Genomic DNA, 13,891 nt, shown 5'->3' on the forward strand with positions numbered 1-13,891 from the left:
ATAATTTACTTGACTGAAATGTACACTGAACACAGAAGAAAAATGATTATTAATTTCATAGTAGGTCATTTGAAATTGTCTAAAAGAAAGCACAGAGGGAAATAGAATACTTCTAAAATAGAGGATCCGAGCCTTTTAAGAGTGTCAAATAGTCTTATATGTGTGTAGTAACAAATAATTTTAAAATAATAAAATTTACAATAGCAGCCAAAAAAAAGCTGAAACACTTGAAAATTTTAAAGAACCATGTGCAAGATTTATACATTAAATGTTGTTGAAAGAGACTAAAAGTATAAATAAATGGAGAGAGATACTACTGTTATAAATTAGAAGTCTGAATATTAAGATGCCATTCCTCCTGGAGTTGATTTATAGTCATATTCATCCCATTCCAAACTCTAGCAGGTTTTTATTTTAGAACTGGAAAGTTTAATCTTTATAAAATAACTATAAAGAATATATGTATATGTAATTATAATACATTAACAAATAATGTAATGATTATAATGTATGCTATACATAATTATATAATTGTAATTTATAAGAATTGTGAAACATATTTATAAAGTATAAAATTTATATATAAATTTAGGAAAAGAAGAGCCAAGACAATCTTGAGAAAGGAAAACAGAGGACTGACTGACCATATTTCAAGAGTTAGAATAAAACTATATTAATTGAGCCAATGAGATATTAGTATAGAGACAGACGAATAGATCAGTGGAATCAAAAAGAAAGTCTAGAAATAAACCCCAATATACAATTACTCGATTTTATAAAGGCACGAGTGCAGTTCAATAAAGAAGGAACCTTTTTTTTTTAAAAAAAGCAAATTTGTTAGGGTTCTCCAGAGAAACATAAACAGTAGGTACATATAGATATATAAAAGGAGATTCATTATAGGAATTGGATTGTGTGGTTATGGAGATGAAATCCCACAATCTGCTTCTTCTGTATGCTGGAGAACTAGTAAAGCCAGTGGTATAATTCAATACAATTTTGAAGGGGGTGGTGGGTGCTTAAAGTCCTAAAGATTAAAGGCCCAAGAACGAGGAGCTCCAAAGTCTAAGGGCAGGGAAAGATGGATGTCTCAGCTCTAGAAAGGAGAGAGGAAGAGAGAGAAGGAAGTGGTTGGGAGAAAGAATTCACTGTTCCTTCACTTTTTGTTTAATTGGGACCTCAGTGGATTGATGTTGTCCTCTCCCTGCATTGGTGAGGGTGGATGTCTCTACTCATCTACTGAATCAAATGCTGATCTCTTCCAGAAATATCCTCACAGGACACACCCAGAAATAATGTTTTACCAGCTATCTAGACCTCTCTTAGCCCAGTCAAGTTGATATATAAAGTTAACTATCACAAATATTGCTGGAGGAATTGGCTTTCCAAGTTGAAAAATAAAAGTTGACAAAATCAGTTACCATTGACCCCCCTATCTTACTTTTTACACCAAAATGAATTCAAATGGATCATAACATTAAATGTCAAAGCTTCTAGAGGGAAACAGATAAATCTCCTGGTGTAGGCATATATTTCTTAATTACAATAAAGTTACTAATCATAAAATTGAAAAACTGGAATTAATATCTTCTGTACATTGAAAGATAAGGAAGTAAAAAAGATAAACCACAGACTTGGAAAGTATATTCACAAACCATATACCTGGCAAAGGATTTATATCTAGAACATATCAAGAAATCCTATAAGTCAATAATAAACAACTTCATTTCTTGAGCAAAAGATTTAGATGGATATTAGAAAATGAGATATCTGTATGGCCAGTATCCATATTAAAGTTTCTCAGTGCCATGTCTAATGCAAATGATACCCACAATGATATTTTAAAACTAAAGGAACATAACAAAACACTTCACCTACTAATGTTAGCTAATGTTAAAAAACACAGAAAACTCCAGGGATTTATGAGGATGTAGAGCAACTGGAACTCTTACATTGCAAGTCTGACATTGTACAACAACTTTGGAAAATGTTCTGCTAGTCTTTAATAAAGTTAACCAAGCTTTGATCATATGAACCAATAATTCCAATCCATATATGACTATGCATGTCCTGCACAAGAATGTTCATTAAAATTTACTTTATGAAAGCTTGTAACTAGAAATAATCCAAAAGTTTAAGCAGTAGTAGACTGGGTAAATAATTTGATAGTTCTAAGACCTCCAAATACATCCCAAGCTGCTATGAATAGGAAGCAAAAATTTGTTCAGTGTCTTGGTGAAATCCTAAGAGGAATCACTCCTATCCACAATGGACTAAATCTATGTCCCCCCAAAATTCATTTGTTAAAAACTAATTTCCAATATAATGGTATTCGGTGGTGGGGCATTTGAGAAGTTATTAGGTTATGAGGATAGAGTCCCAGGAATGGGATTAATGCCCTTTAAAAAGGCCCAGGAGATTCACTCTCACTGACACTGAATCTGCTAGTGCCTGCATCTTGGACTTCACAGAACTGTAAATTCCTATAATTTCCAGAATTGTAAGAAATAAATTTATGTTCTTTACAATCCATGAAGTCCATAGTATTGTATTATAGCAGCCCAAATAGACTAAGTTATACCCCAACACTTTGATTTTACATTCTCTTTATGGGGGAAGACTATTGCTACTTTAGGACAACTTAAAAGGAGCTTACTGAATCCTTTAGACTGTTACTATTGACCTTGAAGAGGTCAATCTCCTAAATGTTGCCATCCATAGACAATTCCACCGTTCCACCTAAGCAGCTTCCTATTAGTTGTGGGAGCATGTGGTAAGGCTAGTGAATTTAGTGACTCTAATGTCACACTTCAAGTATCATAAAATGAGTTCCCTAGTTCAAGGTGATATTGTGTGGAATACCTGGAAAATTATAATACATTCTGTAAGTCCATTAACGAAGGCACTAGAAAGGGTAAAAGATAGTAAATTTGACTCTAGAATATATTTCTATCTTTGTGAGATCAACTTCTTGCTCCCTCTATGATGAAGGGCCCAATATAAATAATAAGCCATCTGGTAACTAGTTGGTTTCTTTGGAAATGGTACAATTTTGGACTCAATATTGTTATCAATATTTTTAACAGGTTTTGCAATCCACAGTGATATGTAGTTAAACTTTGGTGAGAGAAAGCACAGGCTATTGAGCTATGCATAGCCTCCACCCTGTCATGAGGGCCTCTATTTAACATGAGCTCACTGAAAAGTCAACAGAGTACCTGGAGAAAGGGACTGATATCAAATAATGGATATTGTTCCTCTAGTAATTAAGGGTGTCTGAGGTTGTGGATACCCTCTATGTAGACCTTGAATAATGTTATATTCTGTGCCAAGATATTCATCAGCTTACTTCACTCTCAGACCTCACCTCATTGTCACCACGTTTGTTCAAGTCCCTGACTTACCACAGCATATGGTTACTGGTGTTGATGTTTACCATGGCCATCTTTATCTTATATAAAGTGAAAAACCAACCTACTTGGAATATACCCCAACACCACAGTATTTCTCTTTTCTCCATTTCTACCTAGTGAAAGAGCACTGTGTAGATTCATTCATAAGCCAGACCTTTCTTTTTTCCATTAACTGGTCTTAGAGTACTTTCTATGGCTGTAAGTAGGATGAGGAAGAGACAGCCAAGCAACAGGAGTAGGTACTAAAATCTAAACCACTTTGTGCAGTGTACCCATGCATTCTGGACCAGCTAGTGCTAGATTGCATGGTATTTCCACTTTGCAGTGCAATGCTGCTGGAAATATTTCAATTTTATGATTTGGTAAATTATATAGCACCAAGTGTGTAACAAGTAATTTACATTGAATGAATACTTACTGTCCCCTAGCCACATATTCAGTTTCTTCTAGGGCCCAGGAGAAAACCAGGGGCCATTTTTCACATGGAGTATAATTGTCAGATGAAGGTGGCAAAGACATGACTCAACTCCAAGTCCTCTGGGTCTGCACTGTGGTTCTTCTGCGGGGACTTGCTAAAAGTTTCATTCAACATTTCTATAGCATAGATGTTTCCAAAACAGAATGTCAACAGGTCACAAGTTCCAAATGACAAGGCAGTTTGCACTGCAGCCTGTACTTGCTGCAGAAACTTTGTTTCAAGGCCCCACTCATAATCAGGGGACCTCCATTTAACTCAGTAAACACCTTGAAACAGTGTTTCTAAATAAATGATAGTTACTCCCAAATCTACAGTAGCAACATCACTGGGTCTCTGATTCATTGGTGAGCAAGGTGAAGCACAACAGTTTTTACTTTTGGAAGATACTCCAACATACTAAAGATCAGCGAGTTCAAAAACATCAGTGTGGCAGGCCTCTGAATGTTCATGGGTATTTATTGCCCACCGTCTGGCACGCATGTATGACTTCCCACTCATTAGGTACAATGAGGAAAGTTTTATTAATATAATGAACCAGCATAATGAATGGTGGGATGTCAGGAAAGTCAAGCTCCTTTGGAATAAATTATGGACAGAAAACAGGAGGGTTAATATATAGTCTGGTGACAAGATCATAATAGTATACCGTTATCCCTAGCAAGTGAAGACAAAGAGCTTCTAACTAACTTTTCTCATAGCAGTAAGGGGAAAAAATGTCAAGTTACTATCTGTATACTGGCTATTAATGACTCGTTGTTTTGCTCCAGAAAAATACCAACCCAGAAAGACAGTTGTAATTCACATCAATAAGTAAGTTTGTGCCAGTATATCCTAGAGACATCTGGCTTTTGCTATGGTTAGACAAGATGAATGGCCCTCATTCCATAGGTCAAAAGACCATATTTTTAGAATCACTGAGCTAGGTGAACACTCCATTGCTTATCTGAACCATAAAACAAGGGATATTCCGGTAGGTAGAGTTCTCGGAGTTCAATCCCCAGACTAGAAGCAGCCCTATCATTTGTAAACATAGATGTGCAGATTGGTGGGCTCTATAAGAGACCTATTGAGGTGGACTTTTTGGGGCTGGTGGCCAGAATTCTGTTTTAACAAATCTTCAAAGTGTATGATAATGTTCAAAATCCACTGATCTCTTTACTTATTATACCTATACTGAGTCTTAATTTTTGGACAGAGTAAACACTGCAGGTTGTGTTTGAGCTTTCACTGAATTCATTGTGAGATGGTTGTGAGTTATGTATTTTATCTATTTATTTTATCAGTTTATCTATTACCCAACCTCCATATGTCCCCTCTTTGACTTGTAAAACATACTTACATTTTCAGAACTTAGAGATTAGCATCAGTGAATAGCCAGTACCTGACTATGTCCAGAAGGTCTGTGTACATTTCTGTAATGCACAGAGTTGATGAGACATGGCCACAGATATCTCTGGGGAAGCCTTGAGCTATGTTTTATAGCTTACTCCACTGGTTACATTGTAGGGTTTCCTCTTCTAATCAAGGGACTCTAGGACCAAAAATTAGCTTAGGTATGGGTATTGTATAGGCCACAATATTCTACTGTAGTTAGGCAGATTTGTGCCATCATACCCGGAATTTTTCTTCTGTGTGTGTAAAGCAATGTCTTACTATACTTTCAATCTATTTTATTTCTAGGGAACTTATGATCAATTAATAATCTCCACAGATCCCTATGGGTCAAGATAGTCTGATGATCACTCTATCCCTGTGAATTTTTTGTAAAAATCATTTCCAATTTTATTGCTGATTTTTAAGTACAATCTTATTGTTCTCATTAAAAGCAAGGAAATCAATTCCATTGCATCAGCCTCCACCATCTCTGACCTACAATAGTCATCCACCACAGAACTTATTATGGGAAGTGGCACTCTTTTGTTAAGGAATTTTTTTTAAATCTTCTTTCAGTTTTATTGAGATATAATTGACATGCAGCACTGTATAAGTTTAAGGTACACAGTGTAATGACATGCTTACATATATTGTGTAATGAGTACCAGAATAAGTTTAGTTAACATCCAGCATCTCATAGATAAGTTTAAAAAAAAATGGTTTTTTTTTTCCCTTCTTTCCTTTTTCCTTCAGTTGGTTTTTTTTTTTCCCAAACCTCTTGTTTTGTTCATGGGTGGTTTTCCTAATTTCATTTAGTCATATGTTCTTGTAGTTCACTAAGCTTCTTTAAGAGGATTATTCTGAATTCATCTGACAGTTCACACATCACTATTCTTTAGGATCAGTTATTTGAGCTTTTTTAGTTTCCTTTGGTGGTGTCAGATTTACCTGACTTTTCATGATCCTTGATTCTTTACATTAGTGTCTACACGTTTGAGTAAGCAGTCTCCTCTTCCAGACTTTCCATGTTCATTCTGGCAGGTCTTCACCAGTACACTCAGGGCTCTGACTGTGTTTAGCTGGCAACATGCTGGGGCAGATGGGGCTTGCCATCAGGATCGATTTGGGGTAAGGCCATCTGTTCAGCTCTGAGGCTGGGGGGCAGTGCCGCTGGCTGAGGACAGTGGGTAGGCCGGCAGTCTTGGGGTACTGCCCGAGCAGGTCTGTCGGGTGTGTTCTGCAGTTGCCTGAGTTCTCTAGTCAGGCTTCCTGGAGGGTCCAGACTGGGTGCCATACTCAGCAGTAGGCATGCTATGAATTAGCTTCCTTGTCCTTGTGGGATAGCAGAACAGGCCACAAGGCCTGTACACCTCATTGTTCAGGGATCAAAATTAGGCAAGACTGCACTGAATTCCTTGGCCAGATGGGTCACCAGTTTTATACTGCAGATGCTGAAAACCACAGACTGTGCTATCTGTTTAAGTGTCCATGTAAGCAAGGCTGTAGGATGGCCTAGGCAGCTTTCCGTGTGCTCTAGGTCCCTGGTCACGAGTCTGAGGCTGTATTCAGCTATGGACAGAACTGTGAATTAGTTTCCCTGCTTGGGCAGGGTCCCCATGCATGCCCAAGGATGGAAGAAATCTTGTTTAGGTATCAGATGAGAACTACGCACCAGTTTCTCTGGCTGACAGGCCACTGTCTTAGCACTGCAGGTGGGTAGAGCTGTGGGCCAGGTTCTCAAGTGCCACTGTAATCAGAGTTGCAGGTTGAGCTACAGGGATTTCCAGGAGCACTGGTTAAGTTTCCCAGTCATGCCAGGATGAGGTTATAGTCAGCTTTGTGCAAAGCTATAAATGTACTTCTCAGCCCAGTTGGGGCTGAGGAACAGTCTCCAAGGTTGACAAGGCTTTTTTGGAATTAAATCAGACAGAGCTATATGCTAAGCTCCCTAGACAGATGGGGCCACCATCTTGACTCTGCAGATGCAGAACCAATTGGCCAAGCTCTTCACTCAAATGCCACTGTAATTTGGACTGCATGGTGGGCTATCAGGATTCCTTGGAGCCCTGGATATGTAAGCTGGTTGGCACACTTGAAAGCTATATTCAGCAATGGACAGGACCACAGATTAACTTTTCTATCTGGGGAGTCAGGGCACAAAACAGGCCCCGAGGCTGGCAAGTCTCCTGTTTGGGGAGCTAATCAGGCAGAACTACACACCAAACTCTCTGGCCAGACAGGGTCACTGGCTTGACTAAGTGGGAAGAGGTGCTAGAAGGGATCTCTGCTTAAATGTTCCCGGGCCAGGCTGTTTCCCAGGTGCTCAGGCCTGGTTTTGTGGTCAGGTAGGGCTGGGAGCCACCCTCAGCAGTGAGCAGGGCCATGAGGTAGCTCCCTTTCCCTGGATAGAGCAGCAGAACCTGTTCCAAGGCTGGCAAGACTCTCTGGGGCCTTGACTCAAGTTCCCTGGCTGAATGGAGCTGGCTTTGTTCTGTAGGCAATTATCACTGCCTGCCAAGTTCTCTGTTCAAGTGTTGCTGGGCTAAGCGGCTTTTGTGGCCTGGTGGGGCTGGGAGCTACACTCAGCAGTGGACTATGACTTTGCTCCCATGCCTTGGCAGAAGGGCCAACCAGGGAGCCCAGCAGGGCTCTTTATTTGAGGTCCCAGTCAGGCAGACTTGTCCTCCATCAAGCTCCCTGGCTGTATTTGGCCACCATCTTGGTTCTTCAGCTGAGCAAAGCTGCTGATTGGGGCCACTATTTGGATGATGTGACAAGGAACTCTCCCAAGATCCCAGTGTTGGCTGCTTCAAGACCTTCTGCCCTTTTCTGGCAAAATTCAATTCCCGGTAGTCAAGCCTCGCAGATTTCCGCATGATCTCCGTAAGAAGAAACCAGAGTAGGACTCCCCAGAAGTGACTTACAACCCTAGAGGAGCTGGAGGTCCACCCTGGGCTCTCTTTCTCCCACTGGAGGGACTCTGTTCGGTGCTATGGTGGCCTGGGGAGAGGCGATGTGTTCAGTGTGTAGCCTGTCCTCTGTGTAATGCATTCTATCTGTCTCTGTGGTGCACAGGGGTGCTTGAGCCTCACCCTCACCCCCATCTTCTAGGATTTTCACAGGGTGTCCATTAATAGTTATTCTTGTGAAGGGGAGTGAAGTTGGGTATGACATAAGTCACCACCTCGATGGCATCACTTTCCCAATTCATCAAAGCATTTTTCAATGTCCTGATGAAGTCAGCGTGCTCTGAATCGTCATGAAGTCAAAGAGAGTGTCTGAGCAGGTCTGAAGGAATTGCATTCAAATATCTCCATCTTCTTGAGGTTTTGTCCTCTTCTTCTAGAGCATATTTAATTCACTATTGAGTCCAGGCTTAAATTAGCCAACCTACATGCCTATTAATATGGCTTCTAAATGCTTAAGGTAAAACATTGAATCATGAGTTCAAGGTGACTATATCCATGTCCATAAATTCAGGTTAATCAAATCTTAAATTTGTTTTCAATTTTTGATCTAACGCCTCTAGCATCTGCTCACACAAATGCTCTTCAGATTCTTGCCTAAACAAATTTGGTGAATACTTCCTTTTTCTCACCAGGTCTGTGCTTCACATTATGATCTAATTCTCCCATGAATTTATATGAAATAAGTAGTGGTGGTAACTGATCCTGAGCAGAGTTTGGATCTCCTCTGATTCAACTTTCAGGAGATTTTATGCAGGGAAAAAGCTAGTGTCCTTAAAAACGGGGAGAGCAGGTGCTTGCTGGCAAAGGAGTTCCAAGCGTATTTGGCAGTTTAAAGTTCACAACAGTATTTGTGTCTGCTCAAATACGCTGTCCTATATTGAAAGTCCCACTTCTTCCAGAGCAGTGACTTTATTTAAGGTATTTGTAACACTTAAAATCAAGACTTGAGCTTATGTCTCAGCTATGATTGCCCTTAGACACCAACAACACATAGGTATTCTAATTTTTTACTCATATTCTGAGTTGGTATTCAGGGCCATACATTTTTCATTTTCCTTGTTTGTGGTCTCCTTATAATCACTTTTGTCATCATAACAACATAGGACCACAGGTGGACCTCCCAGTGTCTTGTTCTTTATTTGCATTCCATTCTATTCCATACCACAAGTGTTAATCTGGGTAGTTGTGAATCTATTACATGCCATCAAATAGTAGGGCAAGAAAGTAATTTGTGATCTCCTTAAACATATGAGCTAGCAATACTAGATTGCCATTTCCTAGGGTCACACTGATACATGTTAATTTATCATTAAAAGTTTAAACAGGAAAGAGGTGGTTTACTCAGTTGATTTATTTGAGTTTAATAAAAGTATTTTTTAATAAATGATTAGGATTGAGGGGAACCAACAATTATAAGTAATATTTCTCTTATCCCTGAGGGGCAGAACTGGGGAGGCAGAGGGACTGGGTACTAGAACCTGGAGAGAAAATCAATAGTTATATGAGAAATCCACTTGATAGAACCCACAGCCTTAATTAGAGAGATATAATCAATCCATGGCAATTTAGTGGAGAGGCACTTGGGTGAAAAAATACTCTCCTTGCTCTCTGATATCCTACCAGTACCTCAAATTAGTTGATGTCTACCAGAATCCAGAGTTCAAGGAAGCTCACTGAAGCAGTCTGTAAATTCATTCTTCCAGAGTTGCTGGAGAAAATTGAGAATGGTCTAGAAAGAAAAATGAAAAACATCTAGGACATATTCCCATTTACTTAAGTTCTCTATTACATCTTAATCAACTATTATCTGACAGAAAGGTCTTATATATCCTTTGTTGAATTTATTCTTAGTGATTTTTTTGGCGGGGTTACTATTGCAGCATCTCTTCATTACACTTCTATTTGTTAGTATAAAGAATTGTAATGGACATCAATATTTTTTCTTTTTTCATTGAGGCATAATACATGTAAAATTATATTAGTTTCAGGTGTACAACCTACGATTTGGTATTTATATACATTGCAAAATGAGCCCCACAATAAGTCTACTTAATATCCATTACCATACATAGCTAGAAAGAATTTTTCTGTGTTGAGAACTTTTAAGATTTATTCTCTTAGCAACTTTCAAATATGCAATACAGTATTATTAACTATACTCACCATGTTATACATTATTTCCCCATGACTTACATTATAACTGGAAGTTGGAACTTTTTGACTCCCTTCACCCATTTCACACACTCCTCAACCCCCACCTCTGGCAACCACCAATTAGTTCTCTGTAACTATGTTAAAAATGGTTTTTTTAGATTCCACATGTAAGTGAAATCATACAGTATTTGCCTTTCTCTGACTTATTTCACTTAGCATAAGGCCCTCAAAGTTCACCCATGTAATCAAAAATGGCAAGTTTTCCTTATTTTTATAGCTGAATAATATTATGTTGTGTGTATATGCCACATTTTCTTTACCCATTCTTTCACCAGTATACATTTAGGTGGCTTCCATGTCTTGGTTATTGTAAATAATGTAATGAACATGGGGTGGAGACACTTTCTGAGGTATTGTTGCCTTTTTTTTCAGATGAATGTCAAAAAGTGGAATCTCAGGATTGTACAGTAGTTCTCTTTTTAATTTTTTGACAGAACTCCCTACTATTTTCTATAGTAGTTGCACCCATAGTAGTTGGTACTGTGGTACCACAGAAGTTGGACACCAGCAGTGCACAACAGCTACCATTCTCCACATCCTTGTCAACACTTGTTTCTGGTCTGTTTGATAATAGCCATTCTAACAGGTGTGAGGTAATATATCATTGTGGTTTTTACTGCATTTCCCTGATGATCACTGGCATTCAGCACTGTTTCATGTTTCTGTTAGCCATCTGTTAAGTTATCTTTGGAAAAATGTCTATTTGGTTACTCTGCTCATTTTTTAATTGGATTGTTTTTTTTCCCCTGCTTTTGAGTTGTATAAGCTCTTTATATTGTTTGGTATGAACTTCTTATAGATACATGATCTACAAATATTTTCTCTCATTGGTAGTTTGCCTTTTCATTTTGTTAATGATTTTCCTTTCATGTAGTGTAAGACCAGTTTTATCCTTTTGCATATGGCTGTCTAGTTTTTCCAAACGTTAGTTGGAGAGACTGTCCTTTTCCCATTTTGACTTGGCTCCTTTGTTATAAATTCATTGACCACAATATATGTGGGTTTATTTCTGGGCTCTCCATTCTGCTCCATTGATCTATGTGTCTGTTTTTAAGTCAGGACAATGCTATTTTGGTTAATATAGCTTTGTTATATAGTTAAAAATTAAAGCGTATGATTCCTCAGCTTTGTTTTTCTTTCTCAGAATTGCTTTTGCACTTCAGGGTCTTCTGCCACTCCATACAAATTTAAGGATTGTTTGTACACTGTGAGAAATGCCATTGGAATTTGGATAGGGATGGCACCAAATATTAGATTTCCTTGGGTACTATAGACATATTAATAATTTTTCTAATTTTTCTAATCCATTGGAACAGATTCTTTCCATTTTTGTCTTATTCAATTTCTTTCATTAATACCTTATAAATTTCAGTACAGATCTTTCAATTCTTTGATTAAATTTACTCCTGTGTACTTTTTTCTTTTATATGTAATTTTAAGTGTGATTGTTTTCTTAATTTCTCTTTCTGATAGTTCATATTATATATTATATAGAATCACAACAGATTTTTATACATTGATTATTGTATCCTGTAATTTTACTGAATTCACTTATACTAGAAGTTTTTGGCAGAGTCTTTAGGGTTTTCTTAGTGATTCAACAAGAATTATGAGATGTTCACCATGATAAGTATATTAACCATCTGCCAAACAAATACATTATTGACTATATTCTCTATGTTGTACTTTTCATTTATTTTATAATGAGAAGCTTGTGCCTCTTTATCCCCTTCACCTACAATTTTTATATCTTCTTGCTGGATTGAGTACTTTATCATTATGTAATGTCTTTGTCTCTTATTACAGCCTTTGTTGTAAAGTCTGTTTTGTCCAATATAAACACTGCTGCCCCACCTTTCTTTTTGATGCCATTTCATGGACTATATTTTCCATCCCTTCACTCTCAGTCTGCATATGTCTTTAGGTCTGAAGTGAGTCTCAGATAATGGCCTAATGGAGCCTCCCTTGTATGTACTCATTGTTTTTCTCTTGCTGCTTTTAAGATTGTCACTTTATCTTTAATCTTTGACATTTTAATTATTATGTGTCTTCATGTGGACCTCCTTGGGTTCATCTTGTTTGGGGCTCTGTGCTTCCAGGAGCTGGATGTCTGTTTCCTTCCCTAGACTAGGGAATTTTCAGCCCTTATTTCTTCAAACAAGTGTTCTGCTCCTTTCTTCCTCTCTTCTTGTTATGGGACCCCTATAATACAAATGTTAGTCTGCTTGATGTCTCATAAATTCCTTAAGCTAACCTCATCTTTTTTAGTTCTTTTTTTTCCTACTGTGCTTTGATGAGTTCCATTGCCTTGTCTTAGAGTCCACTATCCTTTTTTCTGCTTCATCTAGTCTCCTATTGAACGTGTCTATTGTATTTTTCAATTCAGTTACTGTATTCTTCATCTCTGTGACTCCTATTTGGTACTTTCTTACATTTTCTCTTTTTTTATATTCTCATTGTCATGCATTCTTCCAAGTTCAGTGAGCATCTTTATGACCATTATTTTGAACTCTTCACCAGGTAAATTGCTCATCTTCAATTCATTAAGGTTTTTTTCCTGAGGTTTTGTGTTGTTCATTTATTTGGAAGCTATCCCTCTGTTTCTGCATTTTGTTTTACTCCCTCTGCTGGTTTCTATGCATTAAATGAAATATCCACCTTTCCCAGTTTTGAGGAAGTGGTCTTGTGTAGTGGACAATCCTAATTATTCAACCCTGACCTAGCCCTTGGCTGTCTCTCTGACCTTTGTGATTGTCTAAACAACCTATTTTTAACAGCTCCCAGTAGTTGAGAGTGTGCAAAGACCTGTCAGTGTCCCAAAGGGGAGGATCTCAGTCAGCACATAGATTCAGGCTAACAGAAGCCAGACTCGGAGGCAGCAGTTCTATAGTATTCAGTACTCCTGTGGGACTGCAAATGTAAAGCTCATTGGCTATGAGAGCCAAGTAATCTAGAGTTGTCCTCTGGGCATCAGTCACAAAGATTGGGCTCCAGGAAAGTGTTTAGGCTCTTTTCTGTAGTGAGGCAGAAGGAGCATGCAAAGATGGCGTCAATGTGCCTGTATTCCTTGTGAGTACTTCTATAAGCCTCTAGATATGTGCCATACCTGAAGCCTGCCCCTCAGACTAAACAAACAAACAGAATCCTTCACAGAAAAACTATTATTCTGCTATCTGTGCAGATCCAGGAGTAGTAGCCTGCCAAGAACTGTCTTTCTGATTGTGGGTAAAATTGAAATATTTCCAGAATCTCTTGCCTGGCTTTAGTGCAAACAATGGGTGTTTCCAGAGGGTGGAGAGGAGTAGTCCATCTCCATATGAATAGGTAATTACACTGGCAAGAGAGGCTTATCTGGACTGAAGAGGTTGGGTGGGGGCTCTTCTTCTATAGCCTGGTCACCAGAGACACAGGGGAGCAGAAGTGAATGACTGCTTATAAGAAAT

The sequence above is a fragment of the Manis pentadactyla genome, chromosome 8, assembly GCF_030020395.1.
Source record: "Manis pentadactyla isolate mManPen7 chromosome 8, mManPen7.hap1, whole genome shotgun sequence".
NCBI classification, from domain to species: Eukaryota; Metazoa; Chordata; class Mammalia; order Pholidota; family Manidae; genus Manis; species Manis pentadactyla.